We start from the raw sequence: 14,646 nt of genomic DNA on the forward strand, positions 1-14,646 counted from the left end.
TCTCAGGGAGCACCTCAGGGATCTGCCCTTGCCGCCATCAGAGCTACAGAGAGTCGGCCAGTGAAGGCCGAGGCGCCGAGGGCACGAGGGAGAGCCTTTCAGCTGACTGCGGAGGAGGTCCGCGCAGCGCCCGATGTCGTGGCTGGTATGTATTCTTTCATGCACTTATTTTGATGTTGAGATATTATGCTTATGTTATGTTATGCGTAGGTACTTTTCTTGTGAATTATGTACCTTCCTTGGTGTTATTTGACTCGGGTGCGAGTCGGTCTTTTGTATCTTTGGCTTTTAGTCAGCATATCGGTGTTAGTCGTGAGGCGTTGAGTCGGCCTCTGAGAGTTTCCATAGCTGATGAGAGGGTGATATATGCCACAGAGGTTCTACGAGGTTGCGTAGTCGAGATTTTCGGTGTTGAGTTCCCGATTGATCTGGTTCCTATTGTGATGGGTGATGTCTGTGTCATTGTGGGCATAGACTGGTTGAGCAGATTCGGTGCAGTTATCGACTGCGAGCGTCAGCTGGTGACCATACGAGACCCTAGTGGGGGAGTTCTTTCGGTGTACGGCGAGGGTACACGTTCAGGATCAACGTTTTGTTTGGCCGCTAGGGCAAGGCAGTGTCTACAGCAGGGCTGTAAGGGTTTTGTGGTGTATGTGATGGATACACAGGTGGATTCCGAGAGGCCGAGTTCAATAGAAGAGGTTCCGGTGGTGCGTGAGTTCCCGGATGTATTTCCCGAGGAGTTGCCGGGTGTGCCTCCTGTGAGGCAAGTGGAGTTCAGTATCGATTTGGTTCCGGGAGCTGCACCTATCGCTAAGGTGCCCTATCGTCTTGCACCTCCAGAGATGCAAGAGTTATCCTCGCAGCTTCAGGAGCTGTTGGGGAAGGGATTTATTCGACCGAGTAGCTCACCGTGGGGAGCGCCTATCCTGTTCGTCAAGAAGAAGGATGGTTGACACCGGATGTGCATTGATTACCGAGATTTGAACAAGCTGACAGTCAAGAACCGTTACCCGTTGCCAAGGATCGATGATTTGTTCGATCAGTTGCAGGGAGCATCTTGGTTCTCCAAGATCGATTTGAGGTCTGGATATCATCAGGTGAGGGTGCGGGATGAGGACGTCCAGAAGACAGCGTTCAGGACGCGTTATGGACATTATGAGTTTGTGGTGATGCCTTTTGGACTCACCAATGCCCCGGCGGTGTTCATGGATCTCATGAATCGAGTGTGTAGGCCGATGCTGGATCGGTCAGTGATTGTGTTTATCGACGACATTCTGGTATATTCGATATCTAGAGAGCAGCATGAGGAGCATTTGAGAGAGGTTCTTGGAGTTCTGAGGTCGGAGAGGCTTTATGCCAAATTCTCCAAGTGTGATTTCTGGTTGCGGGAGGTCCAGTTCTTAGGACATCTCGTTAACCAGGAAGGGATATTGGTCGATCCGGCCAAGGTTGAGGCGGTGATGAGTTGGGAAGTGCCGAGATCACCCTCCGAGATCAGGAGTTTCCTAGGGTTGGCAGGGTATTATCGGAGGTATATTAAGGATTTCTCCAAGATCGCAGTGTCACTCACCAGATTGACCCGGAAGGGTGTTGCTTTTTCATGGGGCCCCGAGCAGCAGGCCTCCTTTGAGACACTTCGCCAAAGGTTGAGTGAAGCCCCGGTGTTAGCTCTCCCGGAAGGGATGGAGGACTTTATGGTATACTGTGATGCATCGATTTTGGGGTTAGGAGCGGTGCTGATGCAGAGGGGGCATGTGATAGCATATGCATCGAGGCAACTGAAGCCTCATGAGACGAGATATCCCACCCATGATCTAGAGTTGGGGGCAGTGGTGTTCGCCCTCAAGATTTGGCGTCACTACTTGTATGGGGTTCGGTGTGCGATATACACGAACCATAAGAGTTTGAAGTATTTGATGGATCAGCCCAACCTAAATATGCGTCAGAGAAGGTGGTTGGATATGGTCAAGGATTATGATTGTGAGATCCTGTACCACCCAGACAAGGCTAATGTGGTAGCCGATGCATTGAGCCGCAGGGCGGAGAGCATCCCGCTGCGGGAGGTATGTTTCAGATTGACCGTGATAGCTCCAGTGTTGGATGCCATTCGTGAGGCACAGGCCGAGGCTGTGCAACCTGAGATGCAGAAGAGGGAACAGGTTGTTGGTTTGGTTTCAGAGTTTGTTACCGATGGTCGGGGGCTTATGACATTTCAGGGGCGTATATGGGTGCTGTTTGTGGGAGGAACGCGTACCATTTTGATGGAGGAGGCTCATCGGTCGAAATTTTCGATCCATCCGGGGGCCACTAAGATGTATTTGGATCTGAGAAAGGAGTATTGGTGGCCCTGTATGAAGAGGGATGTCGCGTGGTTTGTTGAGAGGTACTTGACCTGCCGGATGGTTAAGGCCGAGCACCAGAGGCCGCATGGTAAGTTGCATCCATTGGAGGTTCCCGAATGGAAGTGGGAACATATCACTATGGATTTCATCACCAAATTGGCAAGGACTGCCATGGGATTTGATGCAATTTGGGTGATTGCGGATAGGTTGACGAAGAGTGCTCACTTCCTTGCTATCAGGGAGAGTTCTTCAGCAGAGAAGTTGGCGGAGGTGTATGTGAGGGAAGTGGTATCTCGGCATGGGGTGCCGATCTCGATTGTTTCAGACCGTGATGTGCGTTTCACTTCTAGATTCTGGAAGAAGTCTCATGAGGAGTTGGGTACTAGACTGCATTTTAGTACCGCATATCATCCCCAGACAGACGGTCAGAGTGAGCGGACGATTCAGACGCTCGAGGACATGCTCCGAGCATGTGTGTTGGATTTCGGGGGTAGCTGGGATGCATATTTGCCCTTAGCAGAGTTTTCCTACAACAACAACCATCATTCGAGCATTGGTATGCCACCCTTTGAGCTGTTGTATGGGAGGAGGTGCCGGACCCCCATTTGTTGGGGAGAGGTTGGACAGCAGGTGATGGGCAACACAGAGATCATGCTTCAGACGTCAGAGTAGATTCAGCAGGTTAGACAGAGGTTGTTGACCGCTCAGAGCCGACAGAAGAGTTATGCAGACAGACGTCGGTCCGAGCTTGAGTTTCAGGTCGGCGACCTTGTACTCCTGAAGGTCTCTCCTTGGAAATGAGTGATTCGATTCAGGAAGAGGGGCAAGTTGGGGCCTCGATATATTGGTCCTTTCCGAGTGATCGCGAGGGTAGGCCGAGTAGCCTATCGTTTGGAATTGCCAGCAGAGTTGGGGCAGATTCACGACACTTTTCATGTGTCGCAGCTGAGGAAGTGTATAGCCGATGAGTCGGCAGTGGTTCAATTGGAGGATATTCAGGTGGATGCAAGTCTGGATTATGCTGAGAGACCAGTGGCCATCAGAGATCGGAAAATCAAGGTTCTGAGGAACAAGGAGGTACCCCTGGTTCTGGTTCAGTGGCAGCATCGGAAGGGGTCCGAGATGACTTGGGAACCGGAGCGTGAGATGCGTGAGCAGCATCCAGAGTTATTTGCGGAGCGAGACTTCGAGGGCGAAGTCTAGTTCTAGTGGGGGAGAATTGTAACAGCCCGGATTCCCAGGTATTATTCATTTATTTATTTTTGATGATTTGTGAGGAGACTCGGCGAGTTGGAGCCTAGACTCGCCGAGTATGATCGCGGATTTCGACGCGGGTTCACGCCTGGACTCGACGACTCCGTGCTGTTTAATGAAACCCTAATTTCTCGGGTTTGGAGCCTATTTAAAGGGCCTTATGGCCGTCATTTGTGCTCCCCAGTCCCCTGAGTGAAACCCTAGTGAGCTTGAGCGTTTGGAGTAAGTCAAGGAGCCATTATTGACCTTGGAGGTGTTATCTAGCAAGGGAAAGGAAGCAATAGCCAAGGGGAAACAAGAGGAGCCACTTCCTGAAGATTTGAGGTCCAGAACATCACGTTTGAGGTACTATCTTCGAGCCATTCTCTGTTATGTTGATGTTCATGTTGATTTAGGGCTTATTGAGCCCTTTTGTGGCTAGATCTAGTGCTTCCTTGGTCCCTTAAGCGAGTTAGGTTCTGGATCTGGACCCTTGGAGGTCCAGAGTGTCCCTTTGTCCAAGCTTTTTATGAATCTATGGGGGTTTTGGATTGGGGTCTTTGTGCTTGAGGTCGGAACACCATTTATGAGGCATGGGGTGTGTTATGAGTACCAAGACATGAACTTTACGTGATGAATGTGCTTGGGAGGGCCAGATCTATGAGTTGTTGGAGCGGATCTGACCTCAGAAGTGAGATTAAGTTGGTGCATGGCATGGACTCGCCGAGTCCGAAGAACAGACTCGGCGAGTAGCATGAATTTTTTCCTTAACCACTCAGTGAGTGGTCTTGCCGAGTTAAGGGTCGACTCAGTGAGTCAGGGAGAGTTAGAGAGGGTTGACAGGTGGACTGAGTCGAGCTGGAACTCACCGAGTTGTTCTTGAGACTCGGCGAGTTGAGTCGTGGTGGCCCCGCGATTCATGCCAGGTGGAACTCGTTGAGTCAGGGGAGTACTCGATGTGTCAAAAGAGAATCCTAGAGAGTTGGTGACCACGTATAGACTCGCTGAGTCGCTCTAGTGCACTCGCCGAGTCCGGTCAAAGTTGACCGTTGACCGTTGACCAGAGTTGACCAGTGTTGACTTGATAGGGGTAGTCAACCTTAGTGGTAAAAGTGTTAATTAGAGATGTATGATGTTATAGGAGGATTATAGCTCGGAGGATCGAGCACGAGTGATTTCCATGATTCGCGAGTTATCGAGATATACGAGGTGAGTCTTCTTACTATACTTTACCTTGAGTAGGTAATGAGAGTTATGTGACAGAGTATGTGTATGTTATTTGTTGTATTGCATGATGTCTATGTGATTTATGTTGTGCATGTGTATAGAGTTGGAACCGGAAGGCTCCCAGACTTAGAACCAATGGGTTCACAGAGTAGGGTCTACAGACCCACAGAGTTATAGCCTTGAGTGGCTAATATGTGTTATATGTGGTATTTTGGGGAACTCACCAAGCTTTGTGCTTACAGTGTTAGTGTTGTTTGTTTCAGGTACTAGTGATGACCGTGGGAAGGCGCCGGCTTGATCTGTACACACGCATGGGATTTTTATGATATGTGATCTTGGGATTTTGTATGATGTGAATTAGAGATTTAAACTTGTTGTTTTATGAAAATTAAATGAAAAATGTTTTTATATTTTGCGAAAAAATATTTTGAAATTCACGGTGTTACAACATATAATCAATTTCCGATACTATATTTGTTTAGGAAAAAGCTAACTAGTGTATACTTAACGCAAAGTTTTAAGTAATAATATCATATATATATATATATATATATATATATATATATATATATATATATATATATATATATATATATACATCTTAACACATATTGAACCATATCTGATTCATACGTTGTATATCATCAAATATATCTAACACGTATTTTGGACAATAACAAATACTTCACATACATATGTATATTTCATACTTTAATCAATTCTCGAATTAAAATCACGTTCCTAAAAGGGACTATACACATGATACCTTATCGAATGAACACGTAATTCAAAAATACATAATCCGTACTCCAGGTTCTAACACTAACCTCTTGATCTGATCCCTACTCTCGGATCTAAAACTAACCTCTTGATCTGATCCATACTCTCGGATCTAAAACTAACCTCCTGATCTGGTCCATACTCTCGGATCTAAAACAACTTTATCTCTTTATCTTTTTATCTCATGGTCCAACCCATATTTTATCACCTACCAACGATCTCATCTACCTATGTTCTACCCAACATATTTGTAGATACGAAATACATATACAATTTAACTCATTAAAAATTATATAATTCATTCATTCCACAATCATCTCAAATAAACAATAATATATTATACACATAGCACGTATTTCATAGCAAATACTTAATATTTATGTGTTAGAAGAAAGTGACCACACACTCACCCAAAACATACACTTAATACATTCAAACAATACTTGTGTTAAAATTGTGTTTATGAAAAGGGACTACACACTCACCTGATCAGAAGATGATCGGGCAGCACTACGGCTTGTAGAAGTAGTATCCTCCGGTGAAACTGTGATCTCTTCACACACCGGACTTCTCGCGGGCAGAGCTTCGGCTCAGAAACTCTTTTCTTCTCGGGATCTTCGGGCTTCGGGACTTGCTTTGGATCTCGGGATTGATATTGGGGCTTCAGTGGGTTAAAATTTCACGTAAAACGATGTAATATGGGCGAGAGAAGAGAGATTTGGCAACCACAAACGGCTGCCCCTTCAAATCTATTTATAGGGCTGTTTTCTCATTTTCCACGTCGTGGGCATTTCTCCCACGTCGTGGGCTTGAACGTCATTACATGCGTCATCATCCACTTGATCTGTCAGGCTCCAGAAGGCGTCAGAAGCCCTGCCACGTCGTGGTCTCTGACAGTTTTGGGGTTTCACGCCCCGAACTTCAGAAATTCATAACTTTTGCATACGAACTCCGTTTTCGACGTTATTTATATCGACGCGTAGGTAAAAACAAGATCTACAACTTTCATTTAGACTTTGTAGTCTAATTTTGACTTTATTTTTAATATATTAATAATATACTATTTTTAGTAGGCCGGAACAGGAAAACTCTATTCGAAATTCATAACTCCTTCATCTGAACTCCGTTTTCGTCTGACTTTTTATCGTTGGACTACTATTGATGAGATATTCAATTCTCGTTTAGAAAGTTTTGGCTAAATATCACTCGACCTCAATCTCAAGTTTCGGGATGCATACTGCTAATGCTGAAACTTCGATAAATCATAACTTCCTCATGCGAAGTCAGATTTTAGGCGTTCTTTTTATGCACGCTCTCGGTTTAACGTATTCTATGAATTTCATTTAGATCGCTAAAGCCAAATATCGCTCTAACGTAAATTCACTATTTACGTCGCGCTGTGTCGTGCTGGTTCTATCGCGAAACTTCGACAGGTTATAACTTATTCGTTATAACTCGGATTTCGGCGTTCTTTATATACACGGAAACCTTGTGACAAATACTACAACTTAGTTAAGATTAATCCTTCTAAATAATCTTCCATCAAAAATTCATTTTTGATGCTTATCGTCTCTAATTGACTAGCCCTGATCTACGGGCGTTACAAAATACATTTGTACATACACGTAATATAAATACAAAAATACATAAGTTATAAAGGAACCTGGTTGTGTAATCTAGTGGAGATGGGTGGTGATGACGTATTGACACAAGTTTCCGACAATCAAGTTTTTTCTGGCTGAATTCCGACAAAAAACAAAAAAAAAAACCCGCTAGAGATTGAAAAAATCTACAAGGGCTGCAGCAATACCACTCTTAAATCAGTAGGAGAAGAAAATTAAAACAAAAAACGATGGAGAAGGAGGCAAAAACCACCTGTGGTCGCTGGTTTTACTTCCTCGTCGCCGGTAGTATGATTCGTCGTTGCCGGTGAGACGAGTCTTTCGACGAAATTGACGGAATGGAGGTTGGGTCGGCGGTGTTGGCGGTCTTGTGGCAGGAATGATGGCTGGATGCGATTGATCGTCGAATGAAATTAAGTCGACTGGGAGGTTTCACAGACAAAACATGATACACAGAAAGGAATAGAAAGGAAGCTGGAAGGGGGGTTATCTGTAAAGGGATTTAGCGGCGATGTTTATTAGTGGCGACACTGAGGCATTAGCGGTGACACGGAGGCATTAGCGGCAAAGACCTAGAGGGAAAAGCCAACGCCTTTTCTTGCTGCGTTTAAACCCTACGAATGAAAACAAATCGAACGGATGGGGCTCGTTTGACGCAGATCGCTATTATGTGACTATTAGCGGTAACACCTTTAGCGACGACGCCTAGCATTACCGGCGACATGTAACGCGTCAATCATATGTCGCCGCTAATGCCCCCATTTCTTGTAGTGCAAATTAATATTGATTAAATTTGAATGTTTGACTAATTGATTTAATGTTAATATCATTTATAAAAGTAATGTGTTCAACTCAATTAAACATCATCATAATTTTTGAAAGTAATTTCGTTCCTTCCTAATTAAAATCATCTTCTTAACTATCACATTTCGTATATATTCTTTCAATTCATATCTATTACATGAAACGTATCTACAAGATTACGGGATATCGTTGCTCAATTTCAAAGAATCAAAGAATTCGAAATTTAATATCCTTTCCATAATCATTGTTGAAAGTAATGTATAAATCATATGCTACTGTTGGTATATTATGTTTTCTTTAGACCCTTTGTAGCATCACGTTCGAAAAGCATCACTCTTTGCAGCATCACGTTCATCGTACATGTTCATTCTTTAATATAATGCTCTTAATTTTTATTAATTGTATTTAATTTTTTGATTCTCATTAGTGTTGTATTTGACTGTGATCTTTGAATGCATGAATAATCTTGATTATAAATGTTAGTATTAGTTTTTCAATCTTTTACTTTTGTCTTTTTAACCTTTCATTCGATGTTGCACTATATATGTTTGATAAAATGCCCATTAGAAAGAGCATATTGACTTTTGATTAATTATATGTATGTATGTGTGTCTTATTTAATTAATTTTTTCTGAGATTGTTTGAATTGCACGATAGTTGATGATTAAAAACTAGAATTTACCATTCTATGTTTTTAATTATCAATATTACACTGCTATTAATTTGACATATTTGCCCATAATTCTTGGTTTTTAACATATTTAGTTAATAGCAATGTATTTTGACTTTAATCTATAATGTTTTGAATTGTAATTTCTAAATTTTTTTTGAGTTGTTGTAACTGTTTTCAGTGAATACAAAGTGCATTGTAATTTCTATTTTGTTTTTAACATATTTAGTTACTAGCAATGTGTGTATGTATTTTTTTTATTTAACAAGTCCTGTTTTTGCAAAAAAAAAAAAAAGCAATCTTTAAATTATCAAGAAAATTAAAAGCATGCATCCCAAACAATAATTACTTTGTTTTCCATTTCAACCTTTTTTGGAGTAACCTATTGTTTTTCTAGGAAACAAGAACATATATCATTTTCTCTAAATCTCTCTTCTGGCCTAACACTCTGACTATCATCGTCGTCATCGGCAAAAAATATCGTTAGATCAATCCTTCCAATTTGTGTTTCTTCTATCGTGTTTCGATTTTGTTGATGTTCATTTTAGCGGGTTGATTTTCTTGATGTTCATTTTCGATATTAGTTTTCATCACAAAAGAACAAATATGGGTCGATTTTGTTGAAATTTATTTTTGGCTCTCAATTTTGTGTTCATATCTTCTTCCATATCTCAATTTTGTTTTCTGATTTTTGTGTTCAAATCTTCAACTTCACATCTCTACGTCTAGTTAAATTTGAGAGATGTTGGTTATGTAAAAGTTGATTTTAAAATCTTCTTCCAGATTTTAATTCCAATCTTAATTTAATGTTTTCGTTATGTATAGTATGTAGAAGTTGACTTTCAAATCATTTAACAAATCTCAATTTTGGATTTTTTATTTTTGTTATGCATCTGAGTAAATCTTTATGTTGAAGAACATGGTGTTCATAATCTTATCATGTTCCTGTATTCTTCATGTTCATCATGTTATTTTCACCTTTTTTTGAAGATTCGAATAGCTATATGTTTTAATGTAGCTTTAAACATTTGTGCTTATAATTTGAAGCTTTAAATTGCTTTTAATTTTGGCTTGTTCACGATGGTGGTAAGGAAAGGTGATGGGTGCTGGACAATGATGATGGTATGGGAAAGGTGATGGGTGGTGAACGTTTGAACGATGATGTTGGTCATGGTCTAACCTTCTTCCTATCATCATTTAGAACAAAACAACAGTAAAAGATTTTGAAAAATAATATGAAAATACTTAAATAAAATAAAATATAAAAATACACAATAATTTAAATTAAAATTTAACATAAATTATGAGTCAATGACATGTGGAAAGTTTTGTTAGACCAAAATGCTACCTGACACACCAGACACACCACATAGTCCTGATGTTGCACATAAACCAACTAAAATAGGTCCCGATGACTAAAAAGGTAGATTGTTTCCGACCTTATGCCCCTATAAAGCTATAAAATAATTTCAAGGGCAAAATCGACCAACCCTAGAAATATTGTAGTACATTTATGTCATTTCCCCAATAAATAAACCATATTGAGAATTAAATTTTTTTGTGGCCTGACATTTTATTTTGCAATGAAAATTATAATCACTTTTGATCCAACTTCGTTAAATGTAATATAAGTTTTATAGTATCCTCTTTCATTGACATTTATAAAATATTTAACATTTTTGAACTAAATTGCCAAAAATAAATTTTGTGTTAAGGAAAATTTATGTGTGTAAAGTATGTAAGACGTAATTTACAATAAAATTAGATTAACCATACATCAAAGTGGTTTGTGAAAAAGAATATATAAAAAACTTTTTATATTTTTTTTCTAATTCAGAAGCATGAAAACGAATAAGTAAATATAGAAATTAAATGCTTTGCAAAAATAAAAAATTATTTGTAAAAATAAAAAAATGTAGAAAACATACATAAAAACAAAGATGTGACAATATGTAAAAATGTTATATCTATACTATCTTACATACTTATAAAGCTTGCATTTTCCCTTGATTGTCATGTATTTAAAACCCCCCACAATAATTGCTAAAACATCATGCATTTGAAACCCCCAAACATTTTCACATTCTTAATAATTAATCACACATAATCAATGGTAATTTATATGAGATAATAATTTGCAAAAACCTCATGCATTTTATGATATTAGAACATGTTTGAGTTTTTGGGTTTTAGACTTTAGTAAATGGGTAATCCGTTTGATACGTTGGATTTGAAGCTATCTTATTCGAATTACACAAAACAAGAGATAAATTAATAATATATGCTTATGCATGTTTTGTACAAGCCCCAATCAAAATACAATATATCATGATCATACAATTATGTGTCTTTTATTCCATTTTGGCGTTATAACAAAAGTTTGTTTACGTGGCGAAGAAAGAAAACTTGAACATGAATATTTAGGTTGGATGTTTATATAAGATTTGTTTTAAATATATAATATAGATATAAATACACAAATGTGTGTCAAATACAGCCCATCACAAATTTAGTGTTTTAAACTACAATATAACTCAAAGTGGTTTTCCAAATATAATGTTTATACTATAATATAATATATTAGAAGAATACCATATAGTAGACGAATCCCACATGTTGTGCAGAAATTTAGTTGCATAGATAATATATTATAGTTATATTTCATTTAAAATATGTTAGGGTCATTTGGTTATTACATTGTTGTATTAGGTACTATAGTCTCATATATTTTGAATGACTCTTACAAAAATGATGTCTGTAATTTGGATACAACGTAATATCTTATGATGTTTGTTGAATGATCTTATCTTCCATTGAGCACTTTTTAATTGGAGTCAACTTTATTATAGTTAAAAATTTTGGCTCTATTTTTTCTTTTCATTAGTTCTAGAATATGATTTTTTATATTAACTTAAAATATGTCACTATCTTAAAATAGATTGAGAATGAGATATTTATATTTACTTAAATTACGGCACCATTTTCTATTCAATAGTAAAACTAACAAAAGTCGTTAAATATGTATTTTTATGAGGTTCAATATAAATAGACGACCACAAATGAAAATCCATATTTAATCAGTCATCAACTAATTACGTTAGATACTAATGTGTACATAAAAATTACATTTAAAATTTTAAACTAATAGTAAAAAAATTTCATTATTTATTATGATAAAAAATCTGTAAATCAAAAAATATACATGCTATTTAATCGCATACAAGTTTTATGTATGGCTTATTCACAATACATTAAACCATATATAACCATATTAAACTACATAATTATCCCACTGCCCAACGCGCGTGCATTCGTCTAGTATACTATAATAGAAGTCATTTCCTTGTATCATATTCATTTGAAACTTCCAATACAACTCAAAAGTTTTTCTAACTAACTATACTATAATAGAGGTTAGTTTCCTTGCATCATATTAATTTAACTAACTAACTATACTATAATAGAGGTTAGTTTCCTTGCATCATATTAATTTAAAACTTCTGGTGCAACTCAAAAGTCTTTTTAACTAAAAGCTAAATCTTAATTATAATTCAAGATTTTATAACTACTTATGATTTCAACATTAAATTAATTTAACACGACAACTCAAAAGTTTTTTTTTTTACTTATGGTTATTAATTGATACTTATGATATATATATATATATATATATATATATATATATATATATAGAGAGAGAGAGAGAGAGAGAGAGAGAGACTTAGGTTATTGTATTTTGTACTACCTATTGTGTATCCGTAAGAACAAATTTGGACCACATGATGAAATTGAATCAAATGTTATGATCTATGAGTCTATAATATTACAATAGGGTAACATGCACTATATAATCACATAAATTTCAGCATAAAGGTATATTGGTCAATTAATCTATATTAAAAGATGAAATTTTCGGATTTAAGGGATATATAATTCACTTATTTTTTAAAAATCTGAATTTTTTAAATTAATTCAAATTTAATTCTAATATAACTTTTAATAATTACCGATTTTATTCCGTCAGAATGACAAAATCAACCATAAACTATGAAATATATTTTCGATTTTATTCTTGCAGAATATGGTTTTATTCAAGATATATTTTATATTTAATATCCATAAACAACATATTATCAAGAATAACATAAATTTGTAAAGAATAAGATTATAAATAATTAATACACAATCAGACTCTCATTCAATTTACCAAATGTCATTTTGTGATTATTTTGAATTTTTTTTTCCACATGTCATTTTATGAGTTTTTCCATTTTATTAAATTTGACATAATATTTTAATGTAATAATTGTAATAAATGTAGTAACAAATAGATATCAATTTCATTAATGAACTTATCTTTTAATTTTAAAATTTCTAAAATTAAACCTCATTGGTTTATTTATTTGTTTAAATTTAAAAAATAAAAAACATTTCTATTATAATAATTCATTATTTTTCTTATTTTCTTATAAATTCAAAGTTCTCAAATATTTTGACCTTTATATTTAACTTTTTTTTTTAAATTAACTCATGTAATGCATTTGTCTCACAACTAATGTATAATGTTTTTAGATTTACGCAACTATGAGAATTTCAATTGAAATTCTTACTAACAATTATCAAGTGGATTATTTTGCCACCAAATTTGATGACATAAACAGTGAAAGCATGTCGAATGAGATTGAGATGCTTTAACAAGAAAAACACTCTTTATCTTTCTTGATTTGTTATGTTTTGACAGGGTTAGAGATATAATATAATCATAATCATGCCCTTACATCCATTTTATTTAACCAACTCCCTTTTCAATTCCATTATAATGCTATTTAATCAAAAACTGAAACACACTTTGCCTTCTATACAAAATAAGATCATTTTTTGTTTACAAAAGCTCACAATATATATGTCTCCAAACAAGTCTCTCTCCTAAAATGAACTTCATTAGAGACTACGATTGTGTTAACTCTCCGTCCCTCTATCATACATATATATATATATATATATATATATATATATATATATATATATATATATATATATATATATAATAATTTTCATACATATATAATATTTGTTATACATAGATAGGAAGATCTACTATAAAGTCCTTACATTTTTTACAACATATTCAACTGAGTCATTGAAATTGTTTTCTAATTAAGTCCCGAATACCGGTAAATGTATTCACTTTTATCATTTTTCCCGGTTAACATGTCACCTCACTTTCAAAATTTATAATTATGGCCTAAATTTTAAATTTTATTACAAATTTGGTCTAAAATTTACACTTTTGGCCCAAATTTCAAAATTTTGTTACAAATTCATCCTAAGTTTAGTATTTTCACCTTTTTTTTTCAAAATATTATTTTAAATAAGTTATTTTTGCTTTATAAAACCATATTTATATAAAAAAACATATTTTCACATTAAAAGCCTTTTTTTCTATGTAAAACCTACTTTTACAAAGCATTTTTTGTTAAAAAATATGTGTTTTTTGTATAAATTTGGTCCAGAAGGTTTTCTGCATAGAAAGTTTTTTATGTGAAAATATGTTTTTTATACAAAAGCACATATTTTTACATAAAAATCAATTTTTTTAACACATTTCTTCACAAAAAAAAAAACATATTGTGGGTTGTGCACCTATTTAATTCGAAAATGAATAACATGTCAAAAATTATTTTCACATATGATGAAAAATTTAATTTCACATACTTTCATATAGGGTGAATTTTTTTTTGTGCACCTATATAATTCGACACGAATAACATGTCAAAAACTGTTTTTATAAATATCGTGGTTTTTTATGTGAAAATATATTTTTTATTTTAGTAAATATCTTGGTATTTTATTCGAAAATATATTTTTTAGTTTTTAAGAAAATTCTAGTCAACATAACCAACTTTAACGTTTTTTCTTATTGTTCAACCAGGGTTTTCTAGTTATTTTAAACTTAATATAAAGC

The sequence above is a fragment of the Lactuca sativa genome, chromosome 5 (assembly GCF_002870075.4).
Source record: "Lactuca sativa cultivar Salinas chromosome 5, Lsat_Salinas_v11, whole genome shotgun sequence".
NCBI lineage: Eukaryota > Viridiplantae > Streptophyta > Magnoliopsida > Asterales > Asteraceae > Lactuca > Lactuca sativa.